Below are 20,028 nucleotides of genomic sequence, written 5' to 3'. Positions count from 1 at the left end.
CGCCTCTTTGAATGAAGACGGTTCCTTTCCCTTGGTGATCGTCGCCAGAAAACACTTGTGTCTCATAGAAAAACGATTATATTCAACATGACAAGCTATAAGGAGAGGTTTACCTGAGGAATGTGATTCACGAGGGTCGACAATTGATGTAGAGGGGTCTATATTTTCAGTGATGATCGTATGAGTGACATAATTCCGATGCCACGAAGGAGGTCGTTTTTCCCGTTGACCACGACCCAAATTTTCAGACGAACTCCCCCTCAAAAAATCAGGATTTATAACAATATTTTCATTAGGTAATGCTTGCTCTAGAATTATTTCCGAATTAAAACTTCGATCATCCACCGTACTGGAGGTCGTCGAAGCATTTTCCGGCGAGAAGGGCAGCTGATCCGTCGAGGCAGCCACCTGCGGTGACTGTGTAGGGGGCGGAGCAGACTGCCGCAGGTGCCGCTGCTGGGCAAGTGGTGGCTGGGCGATGGCAGCGGACTCCACAGCCCGGGTGTGGCGTGTGTGCTGCTGCCGCAGCCGGGTTGTGGGGTGGGCTGTTTCGGGTGTCTCATCTCCCACATATGCCCCATTGATGCCAAAATCAACATCTTCATATGCATCTCACACCGGCGGAGTCCAAAAATACGCTTCCCACAACAATCTTCTATCATCGGGAAGAGATTCAAGGTATGGAAATTGGTCCTCAAAGAACTGAACATCACGACTAACAAAAAATTCGTTAGTATGCAAATCATAAAGGCGCCACCCCTTCTTTCCACGAGGGTACCCAACAAAAATGCATTTGCGACTCCTTGAATCAAACTTGTCCTTAATCCGAGGACGATTAGCAGCATAAGCAAGACAACCAAAAACACGCAAACTATCTAATGATGGAGTTTGACCAAACAAACACTCGTGAGGAGTTTTACCTTTCAAAACCGGAGTCGGAGTGCGATTAATGAGATGTACCGCCGTCATAACACACTCACCCCAAAAATACTTCGGCAACTTTGCCTGAAACCGAAGAGCACGAGCCACATTTAAAATGTGACGATGCTTACGCTCAACTCTACCATTCTGTTGAGCCGTGTCAAGACACGATGTCTGATGCAGAATGCCCTTTTGTGCAAAGAACGACCCCAAACTCAGAAATTCTTGGCCATTATCACTTCGAAATACTTTCACTTTCTTACCAAATTGAGTCTTAGCCATAGCACAGAACTCACGAAACCAACTAAGAAGCCTGATATTTACCAACCATCAAATACACCCAAGTTGCACGAGAAAAATCATCAACAATGGTTAGGAAATAACGAGCATCACAACTAGAAACAATCTTATTCGGACCCCAAATATCACAATGGATTAAATCGAAAATTTCAGATGCTTTATTCAAACTTAACGGAAAAGAGTTTCGGGGTTGCTTCCCTATAAAACAAATGTCACAAGCAAAAGAACAAACAGAGTTACTACTATAAGTACTATAATTACTAGAAACTCCCGGAAGAGAGCTCACAACAGACATTGACGGATGCCCGAGACGCCTATTCCATAACAAAATTGCATCTGAAACAACTACTTTGTTCACCTGCAGAATCCGAGCACGAACCGGACGAAAATAATAGACCCCATCATATTGTACCCTCGCTCCAATCAGGTTCCTCAAACTGCGGTCCTGAATAGTGCATAGCTTGTCAGTGAACATAATAAAATAACATTGTTTTTCTAACAATTGAGACACAGATAACAAGTTGCATTTAAGAGCAGGAACATATAAAACATTATTAAGAGTTAAATTATCAGACAAAATAACTCTTCCTTCCTTCGTTGCTGTCGTGCTCTTCCCATTGGGTAAACCAACAGGCGAAGAAATGTCATGTAAATCAGTGAAAAGATCAATATTACCAGACATATGATTCGAAGCTCCAGTATCAATGAGCCATTCAATGGAATTATACGTACCAAGTTTGTTGCCATCTGACGAAGAACCAGACTTGGCACCCTTTACCGCAGACATGAGTTCTTTCCATTGAACATCGGAAAGCGTTGGAACACTCCCACGATCGGAATCAGAAATCGGCTCATTATTACCACGAGAACTCCCAGCAGCACCAGCAAACTCCCCCTTGCCCTTTCCATACGACCGTCCACCACTACCTCCACGACCCCCGCGACCACCACGACCTCCACGCCCCCCACCAGGGAAGCCATGAAGCTGGTAGCAGTGGTCCTTATCATGACCAGACCGTTTACAATAAGTACACTCCATCCGGTCGGAGGTGCGACCGGAAGCCGTACCTGTGGCATTAAAACCAACAGTCGCAGAAGAAGAAGAGGACTCATGTGCTTCAGACACAGTTTGCTTACGCTCTTCGGCAACAACTTTAGCATAAGCAGCATTCATAGAAGGCAAAGGATCATTCATCAACAATGTAGAAACAACAGAACCGAACTTCTTAGGTTCCAAACCAAGACAGAACTGATGCAATAATTCATTCTCATGCAACTTAGCATATTCTTTCGCAGCGGAACAAGTACAAACAGGCAACTTGACATAACTAGACAACAAATTCTGCAATTTGTTCAATTCACCATAATAAACCGCAACAGAACGAGTTCGTTGCTTACAATCAGCAATATCATGTTTCAATTCAAATATACGAGGACCGTTACCAAGAGAATAACGATCCCGCAAATCATCTCACAAAGTTTTTGCATCATCAGGAATAATAATAGTAGAACGAATACTAACATCAAGAGTATTATAAATCCAAGCAACAACAGTAGAATTAACAATACCCCACTGACGAAAATCAGGATGCTTGGGTATTGGTGTCGAGTCTTCTATTGGAAAATCTGCCAGAAAGTCTGACACCACAGATCCTTTAATAGCTTTTTGTGGCATAAACCGCACATCAAACTGGGCTAAGTTGACTATCCATCTTGAAATACGTCCATTGAGCGTTGATTTCTCGAACAAGTATTTGAGTGGATCTAATCGAGATACAACGAAAACGGTATGCACCAACATGTAATGTCTCAACTTAGTTGTGGCCCATACCAAAGCGAGGCACAATTTCTCGAGTGGTGTATAGCGTGTTTCGTATTCGAGCATCTTCTTACTTAAGTAATAGATTGCATTCTCTTTGTTTTCTACCTCATGTGCTAGCATGGCTCCCATTGTCTCTTTGGTAACCGTCAAATATAACCTAAGAGGTATTCCGGGAAGTGCTGGCGCTAATACGGGAGGATTTGCGAGATAGGCTTTGATCCGGTCAAAGGCTTTTTGACACTCATCATCCCATACTACTGGTACGTTCTTCTTGAGCTTTTTGAAGATTGGTTCACATATCGTTGTTAGTTTTGATATGAACCTACTTATGTATTGCAACCGGCCAATGAATCCTCGAATCTGTTTCTCGGTCTTTGCTTTAATCTTGGTTGGATCTATCTCTATTCCTTTAGAGCTTATGACGTACCCCAAGAGCTTGCCTGAGGTGACTCCAAAAGAACATTTTGATGGATTCAACCTCATATTGTATTTTCTTAACCTTTCGAAAAATTTCCTTAAGGCTACTTGATGGCCTAGACGGTCCTTTGATTTCACAATCATGTCGTCGACATATACTTCAACTTCTTTGTGCATCATATCATGAAGCAAGGCAGTTGCTGCACGTTGGTAAGTAGCACCTGCATTTTTCAACCCAAATGGCATTACCGTGTAACAGTAAGTGCCCCATGGTGTGATGAAAGTTGTCTTCTCCATGTCTTCTTCCGCCATGAGAATCTGATTGTACCCTGCGTATCCGTCCATGAATGAGAGAAGCGCGTGATTTGCCGTGTTGTCTACCAGAATATCGATGTGTGGTAGAGGGAAGTCGTCCTTTGGACTTGCCTTATTTAGATCTCGATAGTCGACACACATCCTTACCCTTCCGTCTTTCTTTGAAACTAGGACGACGTTGGCGACCCATTCAGGGTATTTGGATACCTTGATGAAACCTGCAGTTATTTGTTTTTGAACTTCTTCTTTTATCTTAAGTGCTACGTCGGGTTTCATTCGACGTAACTTTTGTTTTACAGGTTTCATTCCTGGAATTAATGGTATTGTGTGTTGAGCTATTTCTCTGTTAACGCCTGGCATATCTTCATATGACCAAGCAAATACATCGATAAATTCTTTAAGCAAGTTAATTAAATTGGTTCTTTCTTGTTTATTCAATGTTAGTCCGATTTTAACTTCTCTTTTATGAGTTGAATCTTTTGAGATGTCAACTGTTTCAGTCTCTTCAATTACTAGTGTTTTCTTTTCAAGTGTTTCCATTGCTTTAATAATTTCTTTATCTTTTTCATCGTTAGCTAAGCAATGTTCGTCATCTTGGGTTAGGGAAGAACACGAGAAGTAAGGAGAATGAGCGATATTATTATACTCTGAGATCATTACATCAAAGAGTGATATGTGCTCAGGGACTGGATCACTAACTATCCTAGGGGAAGAAATAGGAAGGGGAGGCATTATAGCTAAAGACTTAGAAGGTTCTAAAGGGGAAGACTCTGACTCGGACTCTGACTCTGACGATTCTTCAAACATTGGCCCTTGTCCTGTCGTGATTGATATCTTCCTTCAACTCGGAGTGATCACCTTGATAGTCTTGCGCCACCCTTGCAATAATACTTTAGCTGCAGTAATTAGCTTTGAGGGGTCGAAGTTTTTGCTTTGTAGGACCGTTTGAATGAGTGAGGAGTTATCTTCCTCATAAACTGGCTCATTCTTTTCTCGCCCAAACAGTAATCCCATGACGTTAAAGTCAAAGCATGGGGGTGCTTTCTCCTTATGGACGGGAGTTGGAATTTCATCAGTGAAGTAGCAATCCAAGAAAATCTCGAATCCTGGTTGTCGTATGCCATTTACAACAAATGGTTCGGGAAATTCATGGCATGGATAGTCCTCTCCTTCTTTTATAAACTGACCATTAAGCGTAACAGGGTACTGATCCATTGGAATTGCTTTCTTTTGAATGTGAGCGTCCCTACGTGCTTTCAATTTATCCTGGGCTCGCTTGAGATCTTTCCGAGTCGGTTTGAAACCAAGTCCAAAAGTATCTAGTTTAGGGAGGCCAGGTGACTCTATCGATTTTGCTATCCCCTTCTTCTTTCCTAAGGTCATCCCAGGGAAGTGTCCTTGTTTCTTCAGCATAGTGTGGATAATCATGTTGGAATGGGGGTTGTGGCAAAGAGATATCCTTTCATCCTCTTGGATTAAGGAGACTTCTTCGTCAAAGCCCCATAGGTCTTCATCATCTTCGTCGTGCTCCACGTTGATGATTGGATTCTCTATTGATTTGATCCTCATTGGCGAAGCGTCAATAGTGATGGGTATTCCTCCAACTATGGCTTTCACTTGTTGGTGGAGAGATGAAGGGACGGCCTTTAGATCATGGATCCAAGGGCGTCCTAACAACAGATTGAATGAGGCTTTGATGTCTACCACTTGAAAAGTAGTAGCATGTTCTATTGCTCCTGCCGTCACATTTAGGGTTATTTTGCCAAGAGCTTGACGTCGAGTATTATCGTAAGCTCTTATTCCTTGTGTGGACGGAGTTAAATCCTCATCTCTTATGCCAAGCATCCTTACAGTCCTAAGTGGACAGACATTAATAGCCGATCCATTGTCTACAAGAGTCATGGGAACATTCATTCTTTTGCAGACTACCGTAAGGTTTAACGCTTTGTAGTGCTTGTCACCTTCCGGGGGTAAATCTTTATTAGAAAAAGTGATTAGATTAATCGGACAAGGGAGGTCACTCGTGAGGAAGTTAGCTAGTCCCTCAGGAGTGGTGTCAGAATCTAACCCGATTTTATCCAAAGCATTCATCACAGCCAACCTATGTTCTCGAGATGTTGCTAAAAGCTTACGTACATTCATCTCAACTTTTGTCTTCTTGAATTGTTTAACAATGTCATTGTCTTCGATGACAGGTATGGGAACTTGTTGTATAGTAGGCATAGGTTGTGTTGAAACGGGAGGTTGCATCCTCCCGGATCTTGTGAGGACGTCTATTGATGAATCTTCTTCAGCCCAAATGTCGTCCGTGGTGTATGATACAGAAGGTGAAGGTCCTACTATGTCTTATAGATAGACATCCTCTTCATCACTGTCCCATACTCCATTAACATTTATGTCCTCTTCTTGTTGAACTTGGATTAATTCCTTTCTATCAATCATTTTCTGCACCAAATCCTTGAACTTGAAGCAGTTTTCTAGGGTGTGTCCTCCTGACTGATGGTATTGACAGTAATATCTATCTGTCCTTTTTAATGATTCAAATGGTCTCGGTTCGAGAGGTTTGACCTTGCCACTCTCGGAGAGCATTTCAAACATTTGTGCATATGGGATCCCAATTGGAGTATAAACTTTATTGCTCTTCTTGGGTCTTTCGGTGACTTGTAAGGGAAAGTATTTTGCCTCATAAGTCGTTTTTACTGGTGTGAATTCTCTCTTAGGTTCTTCATCATATTCCTTGTGAAGTTCATTCAAAATTTTGAGAGTTTCATGTAACAGTTGCGATGTCTCCCTCAGATATAGTGTGAGTATTCGTATCTCTACCTCATTTGCTGGTTTTGGAAGATTATCTTCGACATCGAAAAAGGTCTCTTCTTCTTTCTCTTCGACGTTGGTTGCTTTGACAGGTTTAATGAGAGATGAGGGGTCAACTTCGCTTTCTTCATTGGAGATAGCCAAAATGTGAGCTAGAGGTGCATTGTCAATACTCGGTTTCTTACTGGCAGGGGGCAACGGTATCTTCTTACTGTCAATTAGGTCTTGAATAGCTTCCTTAAGCTTCCAACAGCTTTCAGTAGAATGGCCCCTACCTTGATGATATTTGCAATGTGCATTGGGGTTCCAATTAGGCGACCTCTTCTCGAATGGTGGATCTCCAAATGGTCCAATGGGAGTTATAAGACCTTTTGCATTTAGTCGATCAAACGCGGTGTCATAACTCATGCCAATAGCAGTGAAGTTTCTCCTAAACGGTTTCTTTTGTCCTTGATTGTTCATGGCGAGGACTTCTCCTAGATTAAAGGTGCTAACATTATTTGAGTGGGCAGTTTTGGAAGAAGAAGGATTGTCGCTCTTCTTTCCTTTCCAGCCACTGTTGGAGTTATTGTTGGCAGCTTTAGATTTAGCCAAGTCATCTTCAATATTAATCCCAATATCACAAACAGCCTTAAAGGTATGAAGGTTATTTTGATATTTAAGATGTTTTGAATATTTTTCTTGGAGGTTTTTAATGAACAGTCTGACGGACTCTTTTTCACTTGGTACCTCAATCATTTTAGCTGAGGTTTCTCTCCACTTGTTAAAGAAAGATGTGAAGCCTTCATTCTCCTTCTGCTTGAGAATTTCAAGTTCTCTATGGTCAGTTTCGACTTGAACATTGCACTTGTACCTATCGACGAAAGCGCTTGCTATGGATTCCCAGGTAGAAGTGTTTTTGTTTTCAAGAGAAAAGGACCATTGTTGGCAAACGGTCTCGAGAGATAGCGAGAACAGGGAAGGGAAGACTTTCTTATCGATACCCTTGATACTCATTATTGTTTCAAACGCTCTTAGATGGAAGTAGGGGTTGTCGATTGCCCTAAATTTTGGGATGTCGTTGGCGCTGAACTTCTGCGGAAGAAGATCTTTATCCACCGAGACCCCATGGGATGTGAGTTCTTGAAACTTGTAGTCGCTGGACAACTTGCTTAGGCTTTCTTGGATGAGGTCCATTTGTTGTTGCTTCACAGGATCCTCGATCTTAAGTGCAAGAAGCTTCAGTGTCTCAGTTACGGTAGCCAGTTGGTTCTTGAGATCGTTAACTTCTTCCTGAGTTGCCATTATGACTCTTGCTTTCCTCTTGCAGGCTATAGGTTTGTCGAAAAGTTGGACTTGTACGAAGAGGTTATCTTTGATTAATCGTCCTTCCTTTCTTGACCACGCGCTGTAAATTAAGCCAGTTTGCGTTTTAATTACTTGACTCGAATCAAATTGACTTTATGGTTTTTATTTTTAAAAAAGGAAAAATAAAAAGTATGTATATTTTTAGGGAGCAATAATGTACATGTGTTTAGGGAACTTAAGTATTATTATTTATTGGATTGGAGGATTAATATCCGACTTACCACCCTAAAAAAAATGACGAAAAATAACGCGCGCACACAAGACTCCCTTAATCATGGTCAAGACATGTGTATTGGTGTGTGTATTGAGTGTAAGTGACATGCTTGGACTCTTGTGTAAGACCATGGGACTTAGTGCCTAAACTCGAATATTAATTTAATTAAGCATTATAATCAATAAAGTCAATCGAGTTAAACAGAAAACTGACTAAATAGACAGTAGGTGATGACTCGACAAATAATCCGAACTGTCGGCCAAGAGACAGAACTGGCGTCAAAATATGGTGATTGGCGCAAGACTTTTTAGTAAATGTCTGGCGCTACAACTCAGATTTTGGCACCAACATTGGAGCCTTGGTCTGGGACTGTTTTCGGTATTATTAGTCAACTGGGGTATGCCTAAAGTCGTACTAGGTCGATTCCGATTAAAAAAAGAAAAAAAACTTTATTGACTCGAATTAATTAATTAATTAATTAATTAGGCAAAGTTCTTTAAGTCATTAATTATAATCTCAACACAAATCAACAAACGGTTAAGAGGAGCATAGGATATATATGCACAACAAATAATGCAAATTAGTCAAGTAGGCACAATATGATGCAATGAGTTCGCAACCTAACCATGACACTAGTTCTCTAAAGTTCGGGATATGGTTTAGTCAAATAGGGTCCATGGTTAATTGTCCAGATGCACCGCGTAGAAGCCTAACCGTGAAGGGTTAACGCGTGTGGATAGAACACTGCGAGTTTTTAGAAAAAAAAAAAAAACTCACTTCTATGGTTTGGTGAATTCAACCTCTCAGATGTACCCTTTGTTGCCAGGAGCGTTTAATCGGGTAGATAGAGCATGAATTCCCAGAGGGTTATGTCCATATGTAGAACACATATGGGTTTCAGAAAAGTGAGAAAAAATTCAATCAGGAAGCAGGATCGAGCAAACAATACGAAAAACCGGTCGAAATTAGAACGCATATTTCTGGCTCGGTATTGGGGGAAATTGGCGCCAGCAAACAGAGACTGGCGCCAACTTTTAACTGTAGCGCCTGGCGCCAATATTGGCGTCTGGCGCTACGGCTAAATGTTTGGCGCCAAGCTCTGGCCCCTTACGCTACTTCCCACATGCCTCAGCAGCTTTCTGTGCTCAATAAAATAACCCAGTTTCGCGCAGTGTTATTTCAGTCCTAGTTGTGAAAGACATTTCTCAAATTTCCTACGTGTAAAATCCTATGTTTTTGACTCATTACGGATGGTCTTTCCAATGAGAACCTTTTTATGCATATGACACAATGTTAATCAAAATTACGCACATGAAATACTTAGAACTTTTCGAGTCTCATCAGCTTATTCTAAATCATTGCCGAAACAAATTCAGGATTTAAAATAGAAATCCTCCCCAGCGGAGTCGCCAAAAACTATAGGGAATAGTTTCAAGCCTTTAAAATCCCACTAGCTTGAACCCCACTGTGATCGTACACTGAAGTACGGTGGCGTCCAAAAGGGAAGAAGATAGAGCAAAAGAGTCGCCAACAAGTTTTTAAGGAACTTGTAAACCATCACGAGGTGAAGGTTACACCCCTTAACGATCCAAGAGATCGTCAACTCCATAAGGTCATGAACCAAATAAGGGTTAGGGGATGAAGGTACAAATCCAACCTAAAAGAGATTGAACCTGCCCTAATAATAGGCCTCTACTTTATTCTGCTCGTATTCATGTGCGCTTTCTGACTAACATGCAATCAATAGGATTAACCCTAAACCTGTTTAATCTATGTTGGTTGAATTTAATGCACAAATAAACTATTATTGGTGATCACTTGAATTATAATCACATTAACCCTAACAAGATTATTAATTATCTTATTAAGCGTGATTGCAAGTACCAATTCCCTTTAACATGCAATAAAAGGTGATCAAGCAATAAAAATAAATATAATATGTATCAAGCAACAATAATAAATAATATCATCATTAATAATAATAATAATCATAATCATAAATTATAATTATAATTATGTTAAAGCATAGCAAGATCCTAGGCATGATACTAACAAGATTAATAACAAACCCTAGCATGTCACTAAGCAATAAAAATCAAAGCTTTAACCCTAACATGATACTAACATGAATTAACATTAGGAAGAACATAGGAAGCGTCGTACTTTTAATCATACTTGATATTAAAGTTACCCTAGACATGATACTAGGAATTAAAAATAACAATCTAAGCATGATGTCTACATCATAATATCAATTAAACCATTAAAGTACTTACTTGGATGCCTCGCACCTCTTTCTAATAACAAAATACACACGTTAGTAACTTCAAGGAAAATAATAATCAAAACAATTAAATTAAATAATTGAAAGAGAGATTTGGGACCAAACCCTCAGAAATTAAAACCTTTCACGTCTAGGGCGAAGGCAACTTCGAATATGGCTAGGTGTTTCTAGATCTTGCAAATGCGGAATTTTGTATTTGAAAGCAAAGAAATTAAGAAAAGAATGCTAAAGAATGGAAGCTTGATGAATGAATTTTGAATGAAAAGAATTGATGAATGCTAATTAAAACTAATTGTTGATGAGAATTTGTGAATGAAGAAAGTTGATTAAAACTTAAGAATAAAGAGAATTGGTGAATCAAAACGGAGTTTTTGATACGATATTTATAGAGAAAATCATCCAAAAAAGATAATTTATCAAAACAGAGTCTGAAGACCGCAAAACCATCTCGGCGCCAGGACCAGTGGCTAGCGCCAGGCGCCAATCCCGATTCCAGGCGCCAAGGCCTGGGGTTGGACGCCAAATCGGCTTTTAACGCGTTTTCGAAAATCTGATAAACTTACCGTACTGGAAGAAAAAATAATATAATTTCAGTCGAAAATGCTATTTGATCTAATTAAAACTCTGAAGAGTCCTAATTAAATTAGGAATGAAAAGAACCTTCTAGAACGTTCTAGAAGACTAAAACCATTCCTAACTGCATTAGGAATGATAAATTATATTAGGCCCTCCCCTAGATCATTAGGCCGTACATAAAGCTCAAACCGGGCCCAGTTTAGTAAATTGGCCATAATTTCCTCAATATTCATCGGAATTGGGCTTATAATATATCGTTGGAAAGGTCTTTGCAAACCCCATCCAACTACACCATTATTGGACCCATATCATGGACCAACCAAACTGGATTGGCTGTTTTCTTAAAATAAAGTTTTCAAAAACAAAGAGAAAAGAAAAGAAATAAAACTTTCCGCAACACTAGACCTTTCCACACTTTCGTTTCATTCGATTATGATTCGACGTGAAAGGTACTCATCACTAGGTTTGGTTTTGGGGAGACACAAATGGGTGTCTACAACTACCAACAAATTTTACTTTTCTTGGGGGGAGATGACAGTGACCTCTCATTATTTTAGCATGATCAGCAACTTACGCTTCACCGAGCGGGTCGTACAGCAGATTCCTGACCTCACTTAAGGGGGGGGGGGAGCTGAGGTAGCAGATTTGTTTGTTCCGATCGTTCAACATATCAGAACTTAGCCGGTGCCTCGAGGTGGTCCTAAGAGCAGGCGTTCAGAGTTGGCTTCTGTTCTGGCCCGTGGCTTTGCCATGGATGAGACATCACCTGAGCGGCGAGTGTAGATCTTCATTTTGATTCCCATTTCCGTGACTCTTTCTCCTGAAAGGAGTTCACCTGTGCTCGTTTGCTACCTTCCTTCTTTGGTCAGGATTGGCGAGATTGGATCCTTTAGTTGGGCTAGCCTTGGATATGTCGATCTACTCTTGTTGCTACGTCATGGCTGTAGGCAGCTTAATGACCTGACAAGAGGAAAATGTATGTTGTTATCTACCCTTCCCCCAAGTCAAACTAAATTTATAAACACCTAACCAACCTTATATAAATATAGGGCAAGTTAAGGGTCGATCCCTAGGGAATGCAATGATGAAAACTAGAGTCTAAGTCAAGCTACCTCAAAGATGGAGTTGAGATTATGGTTGGCACTATGGTAAACTAAAACAAGTCTAATCAAGTAAATCAAAGGTCTAAACACTAGGGATATGGGTTCCACATGCAAGTTCAATGATAATGCTAGTTTAGAGCTCAATCAATTAATTCAAGTATTGCAATGGACAAACAATAGTAGCAATCAAGAGAGTTTAAATGCTATCTCCTATAGGCCAATCTAGGAGTCACTATGAAAGGCAAATCAAGAAGAATCACAAGCAAACCCAATCAATTAGAGCAATTTTCAAATCAATTGTTCATGTCATTAAGAGTTGCAATGCAATCTAGATTAATCTTATAAGTTGATCACTCCTAGTCTAATCAATCACATGCAAAACTATGTCAACCAATTTAATTGCAACAAATCAATCAATCAAAGAGCATCAACTATCAATTTCATTAATCAAACATGCTTCCCCCTTTCCCTAGCAACTAATCTACTCACTAATCATGGTGAAATTCAAGAACAAATAACTAGAAATTGCATTGATCATCATTCTATATCAAAATCTAAGAGAAATCAAAATATTCAACAATATCAAACTCAAATCCAAAGAAAAATAAGCAACAAGCATAAATCAAACAGCAAGTAAGTAAGAGATGAAAGAAGGAAGAGATTCTCACTAATATTGATGATTGAAAATGAAGAAATCCAAACTTGATTGATCAAATGTTGAGTAAAAAAATCCAAAACCAAGAACTTCTCTCTAACTTCTTTCTCTAAAACTAAGCTAATGAAATATTATCAAAAAGTTGGTTTCAAAAAGAAATTACAATTCTATTTATAAGCAAAGAAGAAACCGGCAAATCTCGCGCCCTCTCCCGATGAACCCGCCGCCGCGGAGAAATGGGTACGGAACCCTCCGCGGGCTATCTGGGAAACACCCGCGCCTGCGGCAGTATAAACCCGCGCCCGCGGCCAAAGATGTCGCGCCCGTGGCTAATCCCCTACTCCCAAAGCTCAATCAGGGGGCCGCGGTCTCTCTGAGACGGAGCGCCCTCTCAAAGTTTCCCGCGGCCGCGGAGAGCCCACGAGGCAACCGCGGGTAGTTCCTGCCAAAATCTGGCAATTTGTGCTACTTGAGCCCGCGCCCTCGGCTTCATTGACCCGCGCCCGCGGCCTGATGGAAATACCGTGGAGACCTCTCCGAGGCCTCTCCAAGGCCTCTCTAAGCCCTCTCTAGCCAAATGCTTATTCCTTGCTTGGTCATTAAGGTCCCAACTTGATTCCTTTGCAAAGGTGATTCTCCAAGTACCTACACAAGCAAACAAAGAAAGGAAATAAAAGGGAAAACGAGCCAAATAAAAGGAAAACACGAGAAAAACACGAGAACCATAAAGAAAAGAGGAGAAAGAGAAACTAAAGGAAAAAAGACCAAAAATAAGAGAAGAAAGCATGAAAAAGGGAAAGAAATAACCCTAAAAGACTACCCTATGAGTGCCATAAATGACGCTCATCAAATTCTCCCAAGCTAGACTTTTGCTCGTCCCGAGAAAAACAAAGGCTAAAAAAGAAAAAAAGAAGGGCTTATTTGAAGCAAAAAGAAAAAGAGGGGCGAGAATTTACACTAAGACTCACTGTCGTAGGAATCACGGTTATTTTTAGCTACAATAAGCCATTTAAACCCCTAGATCGCTTTAGAGGACGAGTGATGCTCTCATAAGTGTATCCTAAGAGTTTACCCATAACTCTCCACCAAACCCCCAAGAGGCAAACCATAAAAGGAAAAGAAAGAGGAAAAAGGAAACAAAATCTTTACGAAATGGACTTTACAAAGAGACTATAATTCAAATGAATAACATCCTTTCTAAAGTGAATTATGGTATGCACGTCATAAGATACCTAAGGTTGATTGAAACATAAATATGCTAAGCATAGGAACTAGTTATCACACTCCACTTTCATCCCAAACGGTCTTACCGCGTTCCCGCTACTAATCTCATGTCTCCCCTTAGTGAGCATCTCATAGATTCCGCAAAAGAATCGGAAAAAGATCAATATTTTGGGCTACTCGACATCTTGATTTCGCATCCCTTTTCCTTAATCTACTCAATGCATAGAGAGGAGAAAGACACTTTAAATTTTATGGTTTTGACAAGAGGAAAATGTATGTCGTTATCTACCCTTCCCCCAAGTCAAACTAAATTTATAAACACCTAACCAACTTTATATGAATATAGGGCAAGTTAAGGGTCGATCCCTAGGGAATGCAATGATGAAAACTAGAGTCTAAGTACAGCTACTTCGAAGATGGAGTTGAGATTATGGTTGGCACTATGGTAAACTTAAACAAGTATAATCAAGTAAATCAAAGGTCTAAACACTAGGGATATTGGTTCCACATGCAAGTTCAATGATAATGCTAGTTTAGAGCTCAATCAATTAATTCAAGTATTGCAATGGACAAACAATAGTAGCAATCAAGAGAGTTAAAATGTTATCTCCTATAGGCCAATCTAGTAGTCACTATGAAAGGAAAATCAAGAAGAATCACAAGCGAACCCAATCAATTAGAGCAACTTTCAAATCAATTGTTCATGTCATTAAGAGTTGCAATGCAATCTAGATTAATCTTATTGGTTGATCACTCCTAGTCTAATCAATCACATGCAAAACTATGTCAACCAATTTAATTGCAACAAATCAATCAATCAAGGAGCATCAACTAGCAATTTCATTAATCAAACATGCTTCCCCCTTTCCCTAGCAACTAATCTACTCACTAATCATGGTGAAATTCAAGAACAAATAACTAGAAATTGCATTGATCATCATTCTATATCAAAATCTAAAAGAAATCAAAATATTCAACAATATCAAACTCAAATCCAAAGAAAAACAAGCAACACGCATAAATCAAATAGCAAGTAAGTAAGAGATGAAAGATGGAAGAGATTTTTACTAATATTGATGATTGAAAAGGAAGAAATCCAAACTTGATTGATCAAATGTTGAGTTACAAATCCAAAACCAAGAACTTCTCTCTAACTTCTCTCTAAATTCTCTCTCTAAAACTAAGCTAATGAAATATTATCAAAAAGTTGGTTTCAAAAAGGTTACAATTCTATTTATAAGCAAAGAAGAAACTGGCAAATCCCGCGCCCTCTCCCGATGAAACCGCGGCCGCGGAGATATGGGTACGGAACCCTCCGCGGGCTATCTGGGCAACACCAGCGCCCGCGGAATGATAAACCCGCGCCCACGGCCAAAGATGTCGCGCCCACAGCTAATCCTCTGCTCCCCAAGCTCAATAAGGGGGCCACGGTATCTTTGAGACGGATCGCCCACTCCAAGTTTCTCGCGCCCGCAGGGACACCGCGGGTAGTTCCTGCCAAAATCTGGCCATTTGTGCTTCTTGATCCCGCGCCCGCGGCTTCACTGACCTGCGCCCGCGGCCTGCTTGCAATACCTTGGAGACCTCTCCGAGGCCTCTCCAAGGCCTCTCTAAGCCCTCTCTAGCCAAATGCTTCTTCCTTGCTTGGTCATTAAGGTCCCAACTTGATTCCTTTGCAAAGGTGATTCTCCAAGTACCTACACAAGCAAACAAAGAAAGGAAATAAAAGGGAAAAAGAGCCAAATAAATGGAAAACACGAGAACCATTAAGAAAAGAGGAGAAAGAGAAACTAAAGAAAAAAGGACCAAAAATAAGAGAAGAATGCATGAAAAAGGGAAGGAAATAACCCTAAAAGACTACCCTATGAGTGCCATAAATGACACTCATCAAAGAGCATCAACTAGCAATTTCATTAATCAAACATGCTTCCCCCTTTCCCTAGCAACTAATCTACTCACTAATCATGGTGAAATTCAAGAACAAATAACTAGAAATTGCATTGATCATCATTCTATATCAAAATCTAAAAGAAATCAAAATATTCAACAATATCAAACTCAAATCCAAAGAAAAACAAGCAACACGCATAAATCAAATAGCAAGTAAGTAAGAGATGAAAGATGGAAGAGATTTTTACTAATATTGATGATTGAAAAGGAAGAAATCCAAACTTGATTGATCAAATGTTGAGTTACAAATCCAAAACCAAGAACTTCTCTCTAACTTCTCTCTAAATTCTCTCTCTAAAACTAAGCTAATGAAATATTATCAAAAAGTTGGTTTCAAAAAGGTTACAATTCTATTTATAAGCAAAGAAGAAACTGGCAAATCCCGCGCCCTCTCCCGATGAACCCGCGGCCGCAGAGATATGGGTACGGAACCCTCCGCGGGCTATCTGGGCAACACCAGCGCCCGCGGAATTATAAACCCGCGCCCACGGCCAAAGATGTCGCGCCCACAGCTAATCCTCTTCTCCCTAAGCTCAATAAGGGGGCCACGGTATCTTTGAGACGGAGCGCCCACTCCAAGTTTCTCGCGCCCGCAGGGACACCGCGGGTAGTTCCTGCCAAAATCTGGCCATTTGTGCTTCTTGATCCCGCGCCCGCGGCTTCACTGACCTGCGCCCGCGGCCTGCTTGCAATACCTTGGAGACCTCTCCGAGGCCTCTCCAAGGCCTCTCTAAGCCCTCTCTAGCCAAATGCTTCTTCCTTGCTTGGTCATTAAGGTCCCAACTTGATTCCTTTGCAAAGGTGATTCTCCAAGTACCTACACAAGCAAACAAAGAAAGGAAATAAAAGGGAAAAAGAGCCAAATAAATGGAAAACACGAGAACCATTAAGAAAAGAGGAGAAAGAGAAACTAAAGAAAAAAGGACCAAAAATAAGAGAAGAATGCATGAAAAAGGGAAGGAAATAACCCTAAAAGACTACCCTATGAGTGCCATAAATGACACTCATCAAATTCCCCCAAGCTAGACTTTTGCTCGTTCCGAGCAAAACAAAGGCTAAAAAGGAAAAGGAAGGGCTTATTCGAAGCAAAAAGTAAAAGAGGGGCGAGAATTTACACTAGGACTCACTGTCGTAGGAATCACGGTTGTTTTTAGCTACAACAAGCCATTTAAACCCCTAGATCGCCTTAGAGGACGATTGATGCTCTCGTATGGGTATCCTAAGAGTTTACCCATAACTCTCCACCAAACCCCCAAGAGGCAAACCATAAAAGGAAAAGAAAGAGGAAAAAGGAAACAAAATCTTTACGAAATGGACTTTACAAGGAGACTATAATTCAAATGAATAACAAGTAATCTTTCTAACGTGAATTATGGTATGCACGTTATAAGTTATCTAAGGTTGATTTAAACATAAATATGCTAAGTATAGGAACTAGTTATCACACTCCACTTTCATCCCAAACAGTCTTACCGCGTTCCCCCTACTAATCTCATATCTCCCCTTAGTGAGCATCTCATAGATTCCGCAAAAGAATCGGAAAAAGATCAATATTTTGGGCTACTCGACATCTTGATTTCGCATCCCTTTTCCTTAATCTACAACCCATGATTCCCTCCACCGATGAAAGACTCAACTCCTAGGTCCAAAGGTCTTCCAAAAGGTTGTAACGTAAGGCAATAAGGGTTAAGGTAGGCTAAAATTTAAAATTTGGTGGTTATCCTAAATTGTGAAGCAAAGACCGGCCAAATCTCAACACCAAACTTAAGTAATCACCAAACAAAAACGTATTAACACCCCCAAGCTTATTCAAAGCAACAATCTACAAACATAAGAACAAAAAGCGCAAACGCTTTCCCCCCCAAGCTAAAAGAAACATTGTCCTCAATGCATAGAGAGAAGAAAGACACTTGGAAATTTTATGGTTTTTCTTTTCTTTTTTTTTTTTTTTTGCATTTTCTCATTTATAAATTTGTCCCCGGCAACGGCGCCATTTTGACAAGAGGAAAATGTATGTCGTTATCTACCCTTCCCCCAAGTCAAACTAAATTTATAAACACCTAACCAACTTTATATGAATATAGGGCAAGTTAAGGGTCGATCCCTAGGGAATGCAATGATGAAAACTAGAGTCTAAGTCAAGCTACCTCGAAGATGGAGTTGAGATTATGGTTGGCACTATGGTAAACTTAAACAAGTATAATCAAGTAAATCAAAGGTCTAAACACTAGGGATATTGGTTCCACATGCAAGTTCAATGATAATGCTAGTTTAGAGCTCAATCAATTAATTCAAGTATTGCAATGGACAAACAATAGTAGCAATCAAGAGAGTTCAAATGCTATCTCCTATAGGCCAATCTAGTAGTCACTATGAAAGGCAAATCAAGAAGAATCACAAGCGAACCCAATCAATTAGAGCAACTTTCAAATCAATTGTTCATGTCATTAAGAGTTGCAATGCAATCTAGATTAATCTTATAGGTTGATAACTCCTAGTCTAATCAATCACATGCAAAACTATGTCAACCAATTGAATTGTAACAAATCAACCAATTAAAGAGCATCAACTAGAAATTTCATTAATCAAACATGCTTCCCCCTTTCCCTAGCAACTAATCTACTCACTAATCATGGTGAAATTCAAGAACAAATAACTAGAAATTGCATTGATCATCATTCTATATAAAAATCTAAGAGAAATCAAAATATTCAACAATATCAAACTCAAATCCAAAGAAAAACAAGCAACAAGCATAAATCAAATAGCAAGTATGTAAGAGATGAAAGAAGGAAGAGATTCTCACTAATATTGATGATTGGAAAGGAAGAAATCCAAACTTGATTGAATAAATGTTGAGTTACAAATCCAAAACCAAGAACTTCTCTCTAACTTCACTCTAAATTCTCTCTCTAAAACTAAGCTAATGAAATATTATCAAAAAGTTGGTTTCAAAAAGGAATTACAATTCTATTTATAAGCAAAGAAGAAACTGGCAAATCCCGCGCCCTCTCCCGATGAACCCGCAGCCGCGGAGATATGGGTACGGAACCGACCGCGGGCTATCTAGGCAACACCAGCGCCCGCGGAATTATAAACCCGCGCCCACGGCCAAAGATGCCGCGCCCACAGCTAATCCCCTACTCCCAAAGCTCAATCAGGGGGCCGCGGTCTCTCTGAGACGAAGCGCCCTCTCATAGTTTCCCGCGCCCGCGGAGAGCCTGCAGGGCAACCGCGGGTAGTTCCTGCCAAAATCTGGCCATTTGTGCTTCTTGATCCCGCTCCCGCGGCTTTACTGACCTGCGCCCGCAGCCTTCTGGCAATACCTTGGAGACCTCTCCGAGGCCTCTCCAAGGCCTCTCTAAGCCCTCTCTAGCCAAATGCTTCTTCCTTGCTTGGTCATTAAGGTCCCAACTGGATTCCTTTGCAAAGGTGATTCTCCAAGTACCTACACAAGCAAACAAAGAAAGGAAATAAAAGGGAAAAAGAGCAAAATAAAAGGAAAACACGAGAACCATAAAGAAAAGAGGAGAAAGAGAAACTAAAGAAAAAAGGACCAAAAATAAGAGAAGAAAGCATGAAAAAGGGAAGGAAATAACCCTAAAAGGCTACCCTATGAGTGCCATAAATGACACTCATCAAATTCCCCCAAGCTAGACTTTTGCTCGTCTCGAGCAAAACAAAGGCTAAAAAGGAAAAAGAAGGGCTTATTCGAAGCAAAAAGTAAAAGAGGGGCGAGAATTTACACTAAGACTCACTGTCGTAGGAATCACGGTTGTTTTTAGCTACAACAAGACATTTAAACCCCTAGATCGCCCTAGAGGACGAGTGATGCTCTCGTAAGGGTATCCTGAGAGTTTACCCATAACTCTCCACCAAACCCCCAAGAGGAAAACCATAAAAGGAAAAGAAAGAGGAAAAAGGAAACAAAATCTTTACGAAATGGACTTTACAAAGAGACTATAATTCAAATGAATAACAATCTTTCTAAAGTGAATTATGGTATGCACGTCATAAGATACCTAAGGTTGATTGAAACATAAATATGCTAAGCATAGGAACTAGTTATCACACTCCACTTTCATC

Source organism: Chenopodium album, chromosome 6, assembly GCF_948465745.1.
Source record: "Chenopodium album chromosome 6, dcCheAlbu1.1, whole genome shotgun sequence".
NCBI lineage: Eukaryota > Viridiplantae > Streptophyta > Magnoliopsida > Caryophyllales > Amaranthaceae > Chenopodium > Chenopodium album.
Note: the sequence above shows the minus strand (reverse complement) of the source record.